The sequence below is a fragment of the Natator depressus genome, chromosome 20, assembly GCF_965152275.1.
Source record: "Natator depressus isolate rNatDep1 chromosome 20, rNatDep2.hap1, whole genome shotgun sequence".
NCBI classification, from domain to species: Eukaryota; Metazoa; Chordata; order Testudines; family Cheloniidae; genus Natator; species Natator depressus.
The window spans coordinates 19953434-19971296 of record NC_134253.1 but is presented as its reverse complement, the minus strand read 5'-3'; positions in this window follow the sequence as shown (position 1 = coordinate 19971296).

Below are 17863 nucleotides of genomic sequence, written 5' to 3'. Positions count from 1 at the left end.
GTGCTCTCCAATGCCATGCTGGAGCCTCCACATTTAATTAACAAATAAAATTTGCAGAATTTTAAAATATTGTGCACAGAATTTTTCATTTTTGGGTGTAGAATGCCCTTAGCAGTACTCGGCTCACACCTACAAGGCAGTACCATGGCTGAAACAGAGCACTCCAACTAAAGGTACTGCAGCCATGATGCAGGTCCACTTCTGCTATTACAGATTCACATGCTGTCAAATTGTTGTGGTCAGCTGTACAACAAAAGGATTTCACCAGAGCTGACGTGATACCCTTACTCATGGTGATTTCCACAGCCACACAGAAGAACAAAACTTGTTTTCTCGCCTCCTTCTAGATGACACTAAGTCCCAGTTATCACTAGGCCCCTTCTCTACAAATCCCTTTAAATGCGTGGACCTCAAAATGCATACAATTGTTTCAAGAGCTCTAGTTCTCAATTACTGATATAAATTAAGCAACCTCATTTTCCTTTCTACAGTATGCAGAAGATTGTTTCCCCCCACCCCCTTCCAAAACTTAGACATTTATTTCCGAATCAGCATGAATGAGATCTAGCATAAAGCACATTCCGGTTGCTGAGAACTTGCCTAAATACCCATTTCTGTTCCCACTCTTTTGTCATTGACTTTAATGGAAGTGGATTGGGCCCTAAACTAATAATCTACATTGAATGCTCATCACTAATCTCATAATTTAAAACCAAATTAAGCCCTCCCAACCTGATCACCATTGATTGAGGAAACAATTTAGATGCCAACTTGAAAAATCCCTTTCTAGAATACGAAAGAAAAGAAATGCAAAGCCTAACTTTCCAGCTGAACCACTAGGAACTTTTATCCTATAAGGAATATTGGTTGTGAGCCAATTTTCAGTCTATTTTGCAAACCATTTTCATGAACTCTAGCCTAACCTACAATGAACAATGTATTACATATTTAGTGAAGATTAATTGTAAAGAGGTTCCTTGATCAATTTTACACTTATTCCATACAGACATTCAGTTTTAAATAATTTTAGCAGGCAACTATATGGGTAAAGGACTATCAAGAAAAAACTTTTTTTTAAAAAAAAAATCAGTCTTAATAAAAATGTCAGAACAAGATATCAAAGTGTCAAAACATTTCTAGAGACAAAAATATACCCAGGCCATCTTACAAAACCTCAGACAGCAAAACATACATCAGTCTCTCATAGCTTTACGTGAACAAATATTACAGTCAAATTATACGTCTCCTCCTGGCCCAGGTGAACCAAAATATGCTGTTTACTGTCCAATACCTTCACTTTACATAAGCTCAAGCTTCCAATGAGAAGGTCAATTACTTACTGGGATAATAAATGCCAAGGTTTTGCCTGATCCAGTCTTTGCAGCTCCCAGTACATCTTTACCTTGCAACGACAAGCCTATGGTCTGCCTCTGTATCTCAGTAACCATGCGATACTGTGCTTCTTGCAAACCTAGTATTTGGGAGAGAAAAAAAAAAGATTCTTACTTTTTGCCTTGGATAATGATACATTTTCCCATAAGGAAAAACCCTGCAGGTGGCAACATTATCTTGGAACTCTGATATTTAAAAACAAAACCTCCTGAAACAGCCAATGAAGAAGACTGATGAAAATTGGTCTTTTATTCAAATACTTTCCGAAGAACTGTTGGTGTACTTACCTTTCAATGTTTTGTTTGACAATGGGAAATCTGAAAATCTTTCAATTTCATTTGGGCTGATCTGAAACAAAAGGATTTTTAATCAATGCTAGAATATAAGAATACCATGGGATTGAAATGATATCCTTTTCATTTGCTGGTAACGTTGGTAGAATTTTTCGTGGGTTAATTCTAGGAGTACCCGGCAATCAACGTCAACCAGCTCACTGGAGGTAAAAGGTCTACACATAGGCATAGTTTGACTTCGACATTTGGGGGGCCAGCTTCAGTCAGGCCAACAGGACTCTGCATGGGGAGGGGTGCGCAAATTCCACAACTGTCGAGGCCTGCAGTTTGGGGAGGAGGGGCAACCCTCCCACCCCACAAACTACACCCTTGCATCTACAGGAGGTTTACCTAACCCTGACACTTTTTCCTAATCTAGACACATTTTAAAATGTGGAAAGTGGAGCAAAATATGCACTTATCATGGCTCTATTATGTACAGTAGCAGTTCAATCTAAGGTCTTCAGAAACATCCAATTGTAACGACAATCTAAGATACATAATCAAGGTTTAAGCATTCCCTATGCTGCTTGCCAAAAAGCCCAAGCCATGACATGCAATTAAATGCTCATACTAAATAGATGATAAAACAATATCAAACCTAGGAGCAGAATTTCTCTAGATTTTTCTGAAGCTGTCCCACCACTGGGGACTCTCTGCTTCTCTCCCTCCCCCATCCCCAGGGCCCCTGTGCTTCCCCACCCCCACCCCTCGACTGACCTCTTCCTTGCCTGCCCACCCCCAGACACCCTAGTGCAGTGGAGGAAATAGACCGCAGGAGCTGGAGGAGGGCACCTGCATGGCGCAGCAGGTAAGAGCTCCGACTATGTGCCACGAACAGACCTCTGGTACGGAACTCAAGATGGGGGTGCCCCTCCACCCTCCCTAAATGGCAGCCCTGGCCAAGGCTCCCACGGCTTCCCCACAGCTGCTTGTGTCATCCCCACACCTTTGCAGGGCGGGTGCAGCAACAGGGGCAAGAGTCGCGCACTGGCTGTATGGAGGTGGGAGATCACCCTGAAGCCCCCCGCCTCCCCTGAGACATGGACTCAGAGGTGAGGCTGCACCCGACCCTGACACAGTGCCAGGGCTGAGCCTCTCCAGAAACACGCAGGGACTCTGCCCATCTGCACTGAGCTGTAATGTATCTATAGCCTGAAAAAGAAAACTCAGAGAGAAGGGAAGAAGCAGCTGATAGGGATGGGAGAGAATGGGGATGGATGGATGGAGAGAATGGTATTGGTTCCCTCTAACTAGACACAGGGATGGGTTTGTGTCTTGGAGAGAAGACGGTTTCCATTCTTCTCAGCAGACTGGGAAACCATCAAATTAAAGAGGCACTTTGTAGCCAAGTCTAACAGAAAAATGTGTGAGTCTCAAATAACATTCAGGGACCACACCTGAGCAGGAAGCCCTTCTCCTCCACCAGTAGTGAAGTAAAGGGGATGGGATTTGGCGTTCCCACCATAACACAGCCCTTGGACTCCACTGAGTAGGAAAGGAATTATTTGAAGCAAACTCTGGTTAGTAGGTTTAGTCCTCTGGTTATTAGATGTGTGGTTGTGACTATTGATAACACTTTATGATCATCTGGTGCCTTTTATCCAGAAGGATTTCAGTGCTTTACACATGGTATTATTTTATCCTTTGCTGAATTGCAGCCAGCCCTTGGATGGAACATGTCCGTCAACCTTCACTACACGTGGGGTGAAGCGCAGAGTAATCTATCTATTTGAGACTGCTGTGTGGGCATGAGTGTATGCTTTCCTCGATTAGGCTTGTTTCACTCTTGTGAGCAAAACCCATAATTGGTGGTGTATTCTTGTATTGGGTTTTGTCACGTTTGCGATGGAGCACACTATGAGACTGAATACAGCAGTGATAAACTTTCTGTTATTACTAGGGCCCTACCAAATTCACAGTCCATTCTGGTCAATTTCACAGCCATAGGATTTGAAAATAAGACAATTTCACATTTTTGGAAATTTACCCCTGAAATTTCAGGCTGTTGTAATAGTGGGGGCCCCAACCCAAAAGGGGATGGGGGAGTGTTGCAAGGCTGCTCTAGGGGCATTGCAGGATTGACATCCTCACTTCTGTGCTGCCTTCAGCAGGGATGGCGACCCCCTGCATCCAGACCTACCCCCACAGAGCCCCCCCTGCGTCTGGATCTGTGCTGAGCTCCTCCTCCCTTCATCCAGACCCATGCCCTGACTAGCCCCCTGCACCTGGACTATCCCAAATGAGCCCCCCATCCCACTGAACCCCCCAGCACCTGGACCCCCATGCTGAGTCCTCAGCACCCAGACTCCCCTGCTGACCCCCAACCACCTTCATCTGGACCCCCTGCACAGTCCCATTCCCCCTGCACCCGGAACCCTCACTTCTGAGTCCCGGCCTGCGACCAACACGGGCAAACTAGGGCCCGCGGGACTGGCCTGTCGGGCCCGCCTGAGCTCCCGGCCAAGGAGGCAAGCCCCGGCCCCTCCCCCGACCGCCCTCCCCCCATCTCCGCCCCATCCAACGCCCCCGGCTCCCTGACTCTCTCCGCAACCCCCTGCCCCTCATCCAATCCCGCCCCCCGCTCGCCGGAGCCGGTCCCGCCGCTGCAACGCTCCGCGGCAGGAGCAGCGGGCAGAGGGCGAGCGGCTGCGGGGGAGGGGCCGGGGTTCGCTCCCCGGCCGGGAGCTCAGGCGGCCGGACAGGACGTGGGCAAACGACGTCCGGCCCGCAGGACCGTCCTGTCCAATCCCCGGCCCCTCCCCCGCTGCCTCCCCTCCCCCGGGGTGTGGATAGGGGACAGGGAGTGGGGGGGGTTGGGGTCCCAGGGGCAGTTAGGGTGCGGAGGTCTCCGGAGGGGGTGGTCAGGGGACAGGGAGCAGGGGGGGTTGGGTAGGGGTTGGGGTCCCAGGGGCAGTTAGGGTGGGGGGGTCTCCGGAGGGGGCGGTCAGGGGACAGGGAGCAGGGGGTTGGATGGGTCGGGGATTCTGAGGGGGGCAGTCGGGGGGGGGGGAAGTGGGAGGGGGTGGATAGGGGTGGGGGCCATGCTATTTGGGGAGGCCCAGTCTTCCCTACCCGGCCCTCCATACCGTTTTACAACCCCATGTGGCCCTCGGGCCAAAAAGTTTGCCCACCCCTGCCTTAGTGACACAGTGGGCCTGGCTCATGGCTCTGAGAGTGAAGGCGGAGCCTGGCCAGTTGGAAACTGGTCCATGAGATCTCTGTGCTTCTCTGAGCCATGTGGCTCCTGATCATCGTCCGCTCTCAGACACGCCAGCATGACCCCCGGTCTGAGTCCTGTAGACCGAGGAGAGCGCTAAGCCCCTGCTGTGCCCCGTGATTCTGCTGCAGAGAACGACAACCTCTGGCCTTCTCAATGCGGCTCTCCCCTCTCCTGCCTGGGACCTGACCCATAAAGCACGCTTCCCCGGATTTTATTAGGCGTGTTTTGTAGACTGTGAAACTGAGGCGCAGAGAGGTCAAATGACTCTCCCAAAGTCACAGAGGGAGTTGGTGGCAGAGCTGAGCATGAAAAGCTGGAGTCCTGGTCCCCTGCCCACCAGGGGAGATGGTGCTCCACAACCCCCGGTGTCTTATCTGGTTTGACCTACATGGTTCCAGTGAAGGCCGGGCTGTTCATCTGCCTTTGTACGGGCAACGTATATGAAAGGCCAGGATTCCCTGAGCCTGGGAGGAATCTGTTACCCTGAGTAATGGTGGGGCAGAAGGGGATTGAAGGCCAGAGCCTGAGAGGTGAGAGTCGAGAGGCTGCTCCCCTGTGTCCACTGCTAACTCTCCCCCTTGAGCATGTTGCTTTGGGCCAGGTCTGGCAGAGTTGCAGCCAGTTCTGCACTCTGCAAGGGCTGGGCGAGTGACGGGTGTGTGATGCGATGAAAACCCTCATCTAAGCTGACAGTGCCCAGGAGACAGGCTCTGCAGCACCAACTGACTCCCGGGCCACCTCAGCTGAGTTGCTCCCCTTTGTCACATGGGGCCAGTCATCCCCCCAGGAGGGGCACTGGGGCTGAGTAGCTGGTTTGTGGTGGGCGTGGCGTCTCTGATGAAAGGCCAAGTATTAATAACGGGTGCCCACCATACTGGCCAGCTGCCTGAGTGCCAGCATCACAAGAGTGCTGCTGCCTAGCTCTGCTGTGGGTCCAGGGCCAGGAAACGTGCTAGGGAACGGGCACTCGTGCAGCCCGCGGAGCTAACCTAGGGGCGGCTGTGTGTGAGGAGCCCAGCTTGGCTGTGCCAGGCCCCCTGTGTCCTAGTGCATGTGCAGCAATGCGGATGCACTGACAGCCAGGTGAGAGCATAGCCTGGGTATTCGGGCTGCTGCTCACAGCTGGTGTGGACACGCTGCCTCCTTTGCTATGCGAGAGACATGCCTGGCACTTCCCAAGCCAGATGCCCTGCGGCAGCTCTCAGCAGGAGCCCTGCCTTTAGACCCTGCTGCAGCTGCATTTCCTGCTCCTGCTGCTGCTGTAAGGGCAGATGCTGGTTCCTGATGGGGAGCATCTGGCAGTGCCTGTCCTGCTGGGGCCAGTCACCAGGGCAAAGTGTACTTGGCAACGAATTGAAAAGAGAAAATGGCAGAATGAATGCCAAGCCGGATACCAGTGCTTCTGGGAATGCCAGCCTGGGCCCCCAACTCCAGCTAAGGAGGGTGGCACATCTCCTGCCTTCAGAAGCCTGTCTGTGGCCAACTCCCCCTTCTGTCTGAACAGCGGCATGCAATGCTGTCAGCCCCTCTGGGGGTGCAGTCAGCGTCCATCTCACAGTTGTCTTGTGGCTGATCTGCCCAGCGTGGGGGCTGCTTCATTGGGGTGTTGAGTTCCCTCCTTTGCCCGGCACCAGCTCTCACTAAGGTTGTTGGCCTTCTGGAGCATCCTCCTTTGCATCTAGCTTGCAGCCGAAGGCACAAACCTTGTGCAGAGGAGCAAGTTGACACCTCACTGCCTCCCACCGGGCACTGCCATCCTGTGCAGGGGTGAGGTCACTCCCTGAGCAGTTCTCCTCACAGGTCGCTGCTCCCCACTTGGAGTCTCTTTTTCGCATTGCCCTTCTCAGCTAATGTGTTGTGTGTGGACACAGCCCCTAATGTGAACAAAGACCTGGACCCTGCAGCTCCAGGCCAGGCCATGATTGAAGAGATGCCATCAGTGTGGGGCTCGCACCAGCTGCTGGGCAAGAGGGACCCTGGCTTTGATTCCACCTGGCAGTTCCTGTGGCCCTAGACAGCAGCAGGGTCAGGAGGGTGGGTGTGCTGCACTTGTTAGACTCTGCACTGAGCTCTGGGAGCGGGCAGGGAGAGTGGGTGGTTGGGTGGGTGAGGAGGGGGCTATGTCTACACTGCAGTGAAACCCACAGCTGGCCTGGGTCAGCTGACTTGGGCTGAGGGGTTATAAAACTGCTGGCTGGGGGCCCTGCAGAGAGGTGGGGGAAATCTCCTCCTCGGTTGCTAGGTGTGACTGCCCTGGTTTTTGGGGCTCCCCTTGTCTTTTCAGATCCTCCACTGACCTGGGTCAGTTTCAAACAGTCCTTAATGACCCATTCATTCAACTTCAGACAGCGTGACCCAACACCTCTTAAGAATGGCCATACAGGGTCGGACCAAAGGTCCATCCAGCCCGTATCCTGTCTTCCAGCAGTTCCAAGGTGCTGGAACTAGGAGTGCTGGGGGTGTGGCAGAACCCTCTTGCTTGAAGTGGTTTCCCTCATATAGTGCATTTAGTTTTGTTCAGTGGCTTTGAGCACCTCCACTATAAAAATGGTGCCAGTGCCCCTACAACAGTGGCCAGTGCCAGACGCTTCAGAGAGAATGACCAGAAGAAGGCAATTTCGAGTGATCCGTCCCCATCATCCAGCCCCAGGTTCTGGCGTTCAGTGGTTTAGGGACACCCAGAGCATGGGGTTGCATCCCTGACCATCTTGGCTAATAGTCATGGATGGACCTGTCCTCCAGGAACTTCTCTCATTCTTTTTGAACCCAGCTGTATTTCTGGCCTTCACAACATCCCCTGCCAATGAGTTCAACAGCTTGTCTGTGCACTGTGTGAAGAAGTACTTCCTTATGGTAGTTTTAACCTGCTGCCAATAAATTTCATTGGGTGACCCCCTGGTTCTTCTGACATGTGAAGAGAGAACGAACATTTCCTTCTTCATTTTTTTCACACCACTCGTGATTTTATAGACCTCCCGTCGTTGTCGATTTTTCCAAGCTTGTGAAAAGTCCCAGTCTTTTTAATTTCCCCTCCTACTGGAAGCTGTTCTACCCCCTTCATCATTTTTCTTGCCCTTCTCGGTACCCTTTCCAACTCTAAGATACCTTTTTTGAGATGGGTCAATCATCTGTGCATAGTATACAACTTGTGGGCAAACGATGGATTTATATAGAAACACTATGGCATCTTCTGTCTCATTATCTATCCCTTTCCTAATGGTTGCTAACATTCTGTTCGCTTTTTTGACTGCTGCTGCACACTGAGCAGATGCTTTCAGAGAACTATCCACAGTGACCCCAGGATCTTTCTTGAGTGGTAACAGCTCATCAGTGATATGATAAACCCCCCTCATTTTCTATGTATTGTTGGGATTATGTTTTCCAGTGAGCATTACTTTGCACTTACCAACATGGAAATTCATCTGCCATTTTGTTGCCCAGTCACCCAGTTGTCTGGGGTTCCTTTGTAATTCTTCACGGTCTGCTTTGGACTTATGTGTCTTGAGTAAGTTTCTATCATTTGCACTTTTTGCCACATCACCATTTACCCCCTTTTCCAGATCATTTATGAATATGTTGAACATCACTAGTCCCCGTACAGATCCCTGGGGGACACCACTGTTTACCTCTCTCCATGCTGAATATTGACCATTTATTCCTATCCTTTGCTTCCTGTCTTTTAAGTTACTGATCCATGAGAGGACTTTCCCTCTTATCCCGTGACTGCTTACTTTGCTTAGGACCCGCACCAAAGGCTCTTTGTCAAAGGCTTTCTGAAAGTCCAGGAACCTCATGTCTCCTGCTTTGCCCCATGGGCATTTTAACCCTCCAGACCCATTGGGTAACAGTGTGAAGTGCAGAGGGAAACTGAGGCATGCATAGAATTAATTAAAAATATTACAGAAAATTCCCACTTTATTATACTCTGGTAGGTTTTAAACCTGATGCTGCACATGGAAATGTGTCCAACTGTCTCTCAGGCATGGGCCATGCCCCTTGTGTGCTCCTTTCTCCCCAATATCACACTTGTGACAGAGTGCTCCCAAGCAGGGCACAGCTGGGCACCTGGGAACAGAGCTGAGCCTCCCCTGAGCACAGCCAAGGTCAATGACTCTCAGGAGAACTGGTGGCTTTCTTAAAGTCCCAGCTCCTGGAGTCATGTGAATTTGTGAGAATTCCAGGTTTTGCCTAGCCAATGAAGTCAGTGTCTAGCGCTCATGGCTGGGGAGCACAGTCCAGCAGCTCCAAGGAGGGATGAATAAAGAACCCAAACTGATCAGTTTTGTAATCCCATGATTTTGGGGGCCTCACTTCTGAGCTCTGAAGCTGGTGACGCTGCATAGATGGTGGGCTCTGTGTGCCTATTAGCTCCAAAGTACGCTAGCAACAACCAGCACAGAGATGTCCTCTGAAGTAGCTGCCACTGTTAATGAGGGGAGCTGCAAGGCTTAGCTGAGCCACTGGGTGGGAAAGGGTGGGTTGTGGGGTGGGATGCTGGGTGGGGCAGGGCAGGCTGGAGAGAGTGAGATGGCAAGTGGGGAAGACTGACTGGGCCGGGGGAGGGAAGGCTGGCTGAGGGTGGCAGGGAAGGCTTGTGGGGAAGGGGGTGGGGCGGTGGCAGCAGCAGGTGCTGGCAGACACTGGGTGGGAAGTTGAGGGGGTGTTGGTTGCAGGAGGCTGGGTTGGGGGAAGCAGGTGCTGGGTGGGAAAAATTGGGGGGCTGGGACATGGGGGGCATGGGCAGTGGGCTAGAAGGGGCAAAGGCTAGGCTGGGTTTGGCAGATGCGGGCAGGGAAGGCTGGGCTGGTGGGGTGGGGAAGGCCACGGGCACTTTGCTTGGTCTTTCCACACAGCATCTGTCTGTCCAGCCCTCTTATCAGGGCGTGGCCTCGCTTGCTGATCAGTCTTCAGAGGCTGCTGCTGCAGTGCAAAGGCAATCAAGAACTGGATTAACCTGACTGCTTCTGCCCCATGCCTCAGTGGGCACCCTGCATGAGAGCCGGCAGAGGGACCCTTGCGTCCTGAGCAAAGCTCCCTGCCAAGGGGTTCTCCCAGGCAGCCTTTCCTTCTGTGCCAGAGCTTTGGGGTGAGAGGAGATGGCTGCCCTGGCAGGAAGCTGGGTCCCATTGATCCAACACCCTTTGTCCCTTGGGTGGCTGTTAACAGCATCACGGGCTCGTCTGTGAGCCTGTGTGGGATAGAGGGCGGCTGCTGTTCATTGATCCCTCACCCTCGTTATCTGTAGCCTCTCCCTGGCCGATAAGGGGGCTACAGGGTGAGGGCAGGGCTGGGCCTGGAGCCTGAGCTTTGGCAGCCTGCCACCGACTGCCATGCCGGTGTTACGGTAACACCAGGACTCTGATTTGAACTCTGCTTCATGCTGTCACCTTGGGCCTGGAGCTTTGCCGCCTGGCGTTCGCCTGAAGGTGGCGAGTGGTTTTCTTCTAATGTTTGAGCCAAATCGGTGCAGCTGTTTGAGTCCCACAAGGTGGGTCTCTACGCTGTGATGTGGAGAATGAACTCTGCGGGTGGGGCAAGGGCTCTGCCACTGGGGCAGCGGGGGCCTGCTCTCCAGGCCAGTTCTCTAAAGTCAGCCTTTGTATCTTAAGAACATAAGTGTAACCTTTCTGCCTGTCAGAGTTGGCAGCAACAAGGGCCGGGTTCAGTATCTAGGGGATCCATTCCAATAACACAATGGAAAACCAGCTCGAGCCCCCACCCAGTGACCTGGGACAAATATATACCACCCCCGCTGGGCGCCTCCACGAGGCAATACTTCCCCTCTCGCAAGCACAGAGTCTGAGTGTAGCAAAAAACCTTTCAGTAACAGAGAGAAACAATGTGGCATTATGTTGGGGAAACACCACCAACAGGATTCATAATACAACCCATGGGCAAAAAACCCAGCCCAAGCAAATTGGGGCATGTCCTTTCCCTTTGGTTCTTGAGTCCAGCAACCCAAAATCACCCAAAGTCCCAAAAGTCCAACGACCCAAAAGTCTCTGTCCCTGGTCAGGGCAGCCCCAGAGTTCAAAAGTTTATCTGCAGAGTTTTACCTCCCAACCTGGGTGGAGATTGGGGTTAAGGGGCACCTTACATGGTCCAAAGCTGATGGCCCCACCTCTCCATGGGGCTCTGCTTTGCCAGCCGCCCCATGAGTTGCTCTAGGCATCCAACAAACTGCTCTGCTCCCCCAGCCGCTCTGCTCCGCTCCGCTCGCCATCCCGCGAACTGCTCTACCATAGATCTTCAGGCTCCCCCACTACTTAACACAACACTCAGTGATTTCAGCTCTTAGTAAGTTTAGCTCTTTCATGATTTCAGCTTGTAGTAGGGGAGCCTCAGTGTGGGTGCACCATTAGCCCAAAGTGAGCTCAGCTCAGCAGCCTGTAACTAGACTCCTAATGGAATCAAAATTGTAGTGGAAAGAGGAAGAAGTGCAATTAGCATGTAAGGCCCTCATGAAACAGAGGGGGGTGGGGGGTGGGGGCTGCTATACCACCAAGTATTAATACCTGTCCCCAGCCTCTCTCCCTTCACAGAGTTTTGGAACCCATGTCCCTTGCCTAGCGAGTGCTACTTAGTTGATGGCGAGTCCCTCCATCGTAACAAAAAGCCAAGTACAGTTCCATTGTCCTTGATTCCCATAATCAGGATAATAACAATTTATTCTTCCTGCCCCAATAACAGAGACAATGGGGATCCCACAGCAGCCAAAGTGACCATTTGGGCAGCTATGGCCTCATTCTAGGCGGGCTGGGTGTGCCTATGCAAATGAGATGGGCCCCTGAAGTTCTTTTCCACAACTTGCCACACCTCACCACCAGATGTCAGGGTGGAGCTCATCCCGATTCTGCTTACAAGAGGAAAGTGATCAGGAACAGTCAGCATGGATTCACCAAGGGCAAGTCATGCCTGACTAAACTAATTGCCTTCTATGATGAGATAACTGGCTCTGTGGATGAGGGGAAAGCAGTGGGTGTGTTATTCCTTGACTTTAGCAAAGCTTTTGACACGATCTCCCACAGTATTCTTGCCAGCAAGTTAAAGAAGTATGGGCTGGATGAACGGACTATAAGGTGGATAGAAAGCTGGTTAGATTGTCGGGCTCAGTGGGTAGTGATCAATGGCTCCATGTCTAGTTGGCAGCTGGTATCAAGAAGAGTGCCTCAGGGGTCAGTCCTGGGGCTGGTTTTGTTCAGTATCTTCATTAATGATCTGGAGGATGGCGTGGATTGCACCCTCAGCAAGTTTGCAGATGACACTAAACTGGGAGGAAAAGTAGATAGGCTGGAGGGTAGGGATAGGATACAGAGGGACCTAGACAAGTTGGAGGATTGTGCCAAAAGAAATCTGGTGAGCTTCAACAAGGACAAGTGCAGAGTCCTGCACTTCGGAGGGAAGAATCCCATGCACCACTGCAGACTAGGGACCGAAAGGCTCGGCAGCAGTTCTGCAGAAAAGGACCTAGGGGTTACAGTGGACGAGAAGCTGGATATGAGTCAAGAGTGTGCCCTTGTTGCCAAGAAGGCCAATGGCATTTTGGGATGTATAAGTAGGGGCATTGCCAGCAGATCGAGGGACGTGATCATTCCCCTCTACTCGACATTGGTGAGGCCTCATCTGGAGTACTGTGTCCAGTTTTGGGCCCCACTCTACAAGAAGGATGTGAAAAAATTGGAAAACGTCCAGCAGAGGGCAACAAGAATGATTAGGGGACTGGAACACGTGACTTATGGGGAGAGGCTGAGGGAATTGGGATTGTTTAGTCTGCGGAAGAGAAGAAGGAGGGGGGGATTTGATAGCTGCTTTCAACTACCTGAAAGGGGGTTCCAAAGAGGATGGCTCTAGACTGTTCTCAGTGGTAGCTGATGACAGAACAAGGAGTAATGGTCTCAAGTTGCAGTGGGGGAGGTTTAGGTTGGATATTAAGAAAAACTTTTTCACTAGGAGTGTGGTGAAGCACTGGAATGGGTTATCTAGGGAGGTGGTGGAATCTCCTTCCTTAGAGGTTTTTAAGGTCAGGCTTGACAAAGCCCTGGCTGGGATGATTTAGTTGGGGATTGGTCGGGCTTTGAGCAGGGGGTTGGACCAAATGACCTCCTGAGGTCCCTTCCAACCCCGATATTCTATGATAAGTCTCTGCCTGCGCTAGAGCTGAAGTCTTCGCAGTTAATTTAACCCTCCTGAAACAGGAGGGAAGTTACTCAATGTTCCAGCTGAGGCCACATCTATATTGGGAGCATTTTGCCAGTATAGGTAAACTAGTGTGGACATAGAAGAGCACTACTGTCCCCCACTGAATGAAGAGCCTTTACCCTTAGAAAAGAGCAAGAATACAAAGAGGAAGAACCCACTGCTCAGGCTTGCTCTGCATGGCTTTTATATTACTAGAGCTATGTTGGCTAGGGGTGTGATTCCTCACCAATACAATCAGACCAGGACATCATCTTTACACGTGGATGCAGTTATACCGGTATAAGTGCGCTTATACCAGTACAACTGATATACACTAGCACTGGAGAGCTTAAAATAAGATACTAGACTGAGAGGACAAAAGAAAGGAGCAGATTCTCCTCTTAAATATACAGCATTCTCGCCCAGGATAGAAGACTGCGAAGAGGGACTTGCAGACAGATGTACACTGAATAGAGTTATTAGCAATAGAACAAAAGATGGCTTAGCAGCTCTCCTGCTCTGATTGCAAACTAAAAGAATTAACTGCAACATCAGATCACTTCTGCTTTGGCCAGCCAGAAGGCATCCATATAACACTGGCTGCATTTGCTCCATGGCCTGAAGTGGGAAGTAAATAGCCTGGTCCCATGAGTGAACTGTTGGAAGAGAATAGGATCCCATCACTGAGCTAGGTATTCTGAAGAACCTGTTTCGCCTTTCTTCAGGGTAAATGCACTGATCCGAAGGGCATTACTAAATATGAACTGGATGCTTTTACGAAGTGGTAAATGGATGAGCGATATAAATATGAAATAAAGACGGCTTCTTCCAGCCTAATAGCAAGTGAATGCATCCTTCTAGCAAAAGGCAGCACAGCATACCGAGCTCACCATGCATTAGCATTTACAAAAATATGATTTCCCAAGTGCATTAGAGACCTTAACATCCCATCCTACCTTCCTGCACTTTATAAGATGATAGGGAAACCGACAGGCCCTGATTTGATGATCATTATCATAGGGACATTGTATTAACCTCTCTGGATCCAAAGCATCAACTGGAAGAGAAGGAATAAAAAGACAAAAGAAAACATTCTGTAAAACAAGATCTAAGTTCATCTTCAACACAATTAACAAGAGTGGAAACATACTAGGTACTGGAGCTGCCCTCTAACGGGGTTAAGCCATCAATTTTTAATGGCCGAGACAAAAATGCTAAACTGCTAAGTTGGCACTCACTGTGTGTACCCAACCAAATTCACTTCGGATTTTGGGTGAGTGGAATATTCAATTAAAAATGAGGAAAGCTCAATCAGTAGTGCAGAGTGGCCAGTACATATTAATGACTATACTTATGCAGAACAGTGAGCTGGAAATAAACATTACTATAAAAACCCTTGAAGCTACCAAATTAACTAGTTGTACAGTAGTGACATGCTAAGGATTGGCAGAAGCACGGCATTCTGAAGTAAATCCTTTTGCATTTACCTTCATACTCCAAGGCCTGTGGCGGTTCAAATACAAGACAGCACAGAGCTTTTAGCAAGCAAGCGAGCTGGTCTGCCAACGGACTTCTGCCTGTCAGCTTTCCACCTTCCCCTTTATTCTTTCTCTCCCCCCGCGCATTACATTCTCCAACCAATAAAAGGAATACCCTGGCTTTGTTTAACATTCTTATTTACCAATTTCTATCTACCGCATTCCTTGCTCTCGGGCCTTGAGCCCAGTCCTGGGAGGCTTCCCACGGTTCATGTCATCTGGGCGAGATTCCAAGGTTCATGCCCTTGAGAGGAGCTGTGTGTGCACAGCTCCAGCACAACACTCCGGGTGTGCCCTGAATGTTGCCAAGCGCATGAACCCTGTATGAATCCCACAAAGGCCATCTCTGCTGGATTAAGAAAAATATCAGACTCAAACAAACATGTCTGGAGTAAAGGATGCAATTTGCACTACAGTGCACTTGGCCCTGTAAAGTGCAGAGGTTGGCAGGTGCTTAAGAGCCCAACACTCACTGAACATAGTGAGGTCCTAAGTCACAGGCACTTTTTGAAAATGTTCCCTCCTAGTCCATACTATGACCCAGAGACAGGCATGAGTCACCTTAATCACTTAACAGTTACACAGAAGGGACAAGGTAGGGGAGGACTAACTTCTGACAGTGAGACACACAAGCTTTCAAGCATACATAGACCTCTTCTTCAGGATTCAGTTTGTGTCCATGCAGCAGCTTTCTTGCCATCACAAATGTGTCTCCCCTCACACCTTCCATGCTATTTATCCGCGTTTGTATCAGTGTACAGAGGGCATGGACAGAAAGGAACATGGGCCAACGGACTGTGGGAGGTTTTCTAGATAGGTGGAAGTAAGGAGGATGGGCCAGATTGATTACATAAATCAGTGTTTTTCAACCTTTTTGATACCAGGGACCAGCTTAGAATCATAGAATATCAGGGTTGGAAGGGACCTCAGGAGGTCATCTAGTCCAACCCCCTGCTCAAAGCAAGACCAACACCAACTAAATCATCCAAGCCAAGGCTCTGTCAAGCCGGGCCTTAATGACCTCTAAGGATGGAGTTTCCACCATCTCCCTAGGTAACCCATTCCAGTGTTTCACCACCCTCCTTGTGAAATAGTGTTTCCTAATATCCAACCTAGACCTCCCCCACTGCAACTTGAGACCATTGCTTCTTGTTCTGTCATCTGCCACCACTTTGAACAGCCTAGCTCCATCCTCTTTGGAGCCCCCTTTCAGGTAGTTAAAGACTGCTATCAAATTCCCCCTCACTCTTCTCTTCTGCAGACTAAATAACCCCAGTTCCCTCAGCCTCTCCTCATAAGTCATGTGCCCCAGCTCCTTAATAATTTTCGTTGCCCTCCGCTGGACTCCCTCCAATTTGTCCACATCCTTTCTGTAATGGGGGGACCAAAACTGGACGCAACGCTCCAGGTGTGGCCTCACCAGTGCCAAATGGAGGGGAATAACCACTTCCCTCGATCTGCTGGCAATGCTCCTACTAATACAGCCCAATATACCATTGGCCTTCTTGGCAACAAGGCCACACTGCTGACCCATATCCAGCTTCTCATCCACTGTAATCCCCAGGTCCTTTTCTGCAGAACTGCTGCTTAGCCAGTCAGTCCCCAGTCTGTAGCAGTGCATGGGATTTCCTTCCTTCCTTCCTAAGTGCAGAACTCTGCACTTGTCCTTGTTGAACCTTATCAGATTTCTTTTGGCCCAATCCTCCAATTTCTCTAGGTCACTCTGGACCCTTCCCTACCCTCCAGTGTATCTACTTCTCCCCCCAGTTTAGTGTCATCTGCAAACTTGCTGAGGGTGCAATTAATCCCATCATCCAGATCATTAATAAAGATATTCAACAAAACCAGCCCCTGGACTGACCCCTGAGGCACTCTTCTTGATATCAGCTGCCAACTAGACTTGGAGACATTGATCACTACCCGTTGAGCCCAACAATCTAGCCAGCTTTCTATCCACCTTATAGTCCATTCATCCAATCCACACTACTTTAACTTGCTGGCAAGAATACTGTGGGAGACCGTATCAAAAGCTCTGCTAAAGTCAAGATATATCACATGCACTGCTTTCCGCATATCCACAGAACCAGTTATCTCATCACGGAAGGCAATCAGGTTGGTCAGGCATGACTTGCCCTTGGTGAATCCAAAGCTTGCAGCCTTTCTAAACAGTGTCAGGGAGATCTGAGGGACAGGCCATTGAGAAAGACTGACACAGGTCCTTAGGACAAATGGCTACTTGTGACGAAGTGGAAAGTGTCCTAGTGTTTGTATGAATACTGTGCGCGCCTCAGTTTTCCCTATGCGTTGCACAAGTATCTAGGTGGGGGGATAAGGGTGTGGGACCTTTGCAGATACCCCGAGAGGGAAGGTGCAAGTGCCGTCTAGCTCCCTGGGCCCAGACAATAGATGTATCTTGGCAACTGATTGCCGGGGCCCATCCTCTGCATGAGCCAGTCGGAGGAATTGGAGAACAAAGAGAGGTGGAGGCCAGGTGACCGGTTTGCCTGGGGAACAGCATACAAGATGGAGGAGGGGCAACTGGGTGTGACTGTAGGTGGGCTGCTGGAGGCTGGTCAGACTCCTGGTTTGGGACTCAGGAGGAGAGACCCATGGCTCTGGGTCTCCTCAAGATGAACTTTGCTGTAACTTCCTGCTTTCTGTGCTAACAAGATTCTGCTCTATGCTGTGTTCCAGACGACTAATAAACCCTTCTGTTTTACACCGCTGGCTGAGAGTCACTCCTGACTGCTGAAGTCGGGGGTGCATGGCCCCTTTGGAGGGCGTGTAAGGTTTCCCCAGCTGTCCTATTCAGGTGGCTCACTGCAGGGAGCTTATGGCATGAGACAGGGATGCTGAAAGCTCCGAGGTCAGACCAAGGAGGAGCTGAAGCCCAGGAGGCTTGTCCTAGTGAGAGTGTGCCCCAAGGGGTCGTCACACTGCAAGAGGGTCCTGGTCCGGGGGCTAGTCTTCACCAGACTCACTGCAGCTGCGCTAATGTAGGGCAGTAGTGTAAACGCACTGTGAAGACCAGCGAGCGCTTTCCTGTCAGCATAATTACTCCACCTCAGCGAAAGGTGGAAGCTATGACAGAATGAGAGTGTATCCCACTCACTTAGCGCCGGTGCGGACAGCTCAGGGGGGTGGCTTTTTCATATCTGTGACCGACATAAGTTACATCAACTTAAGCGGAAGCGTAGACA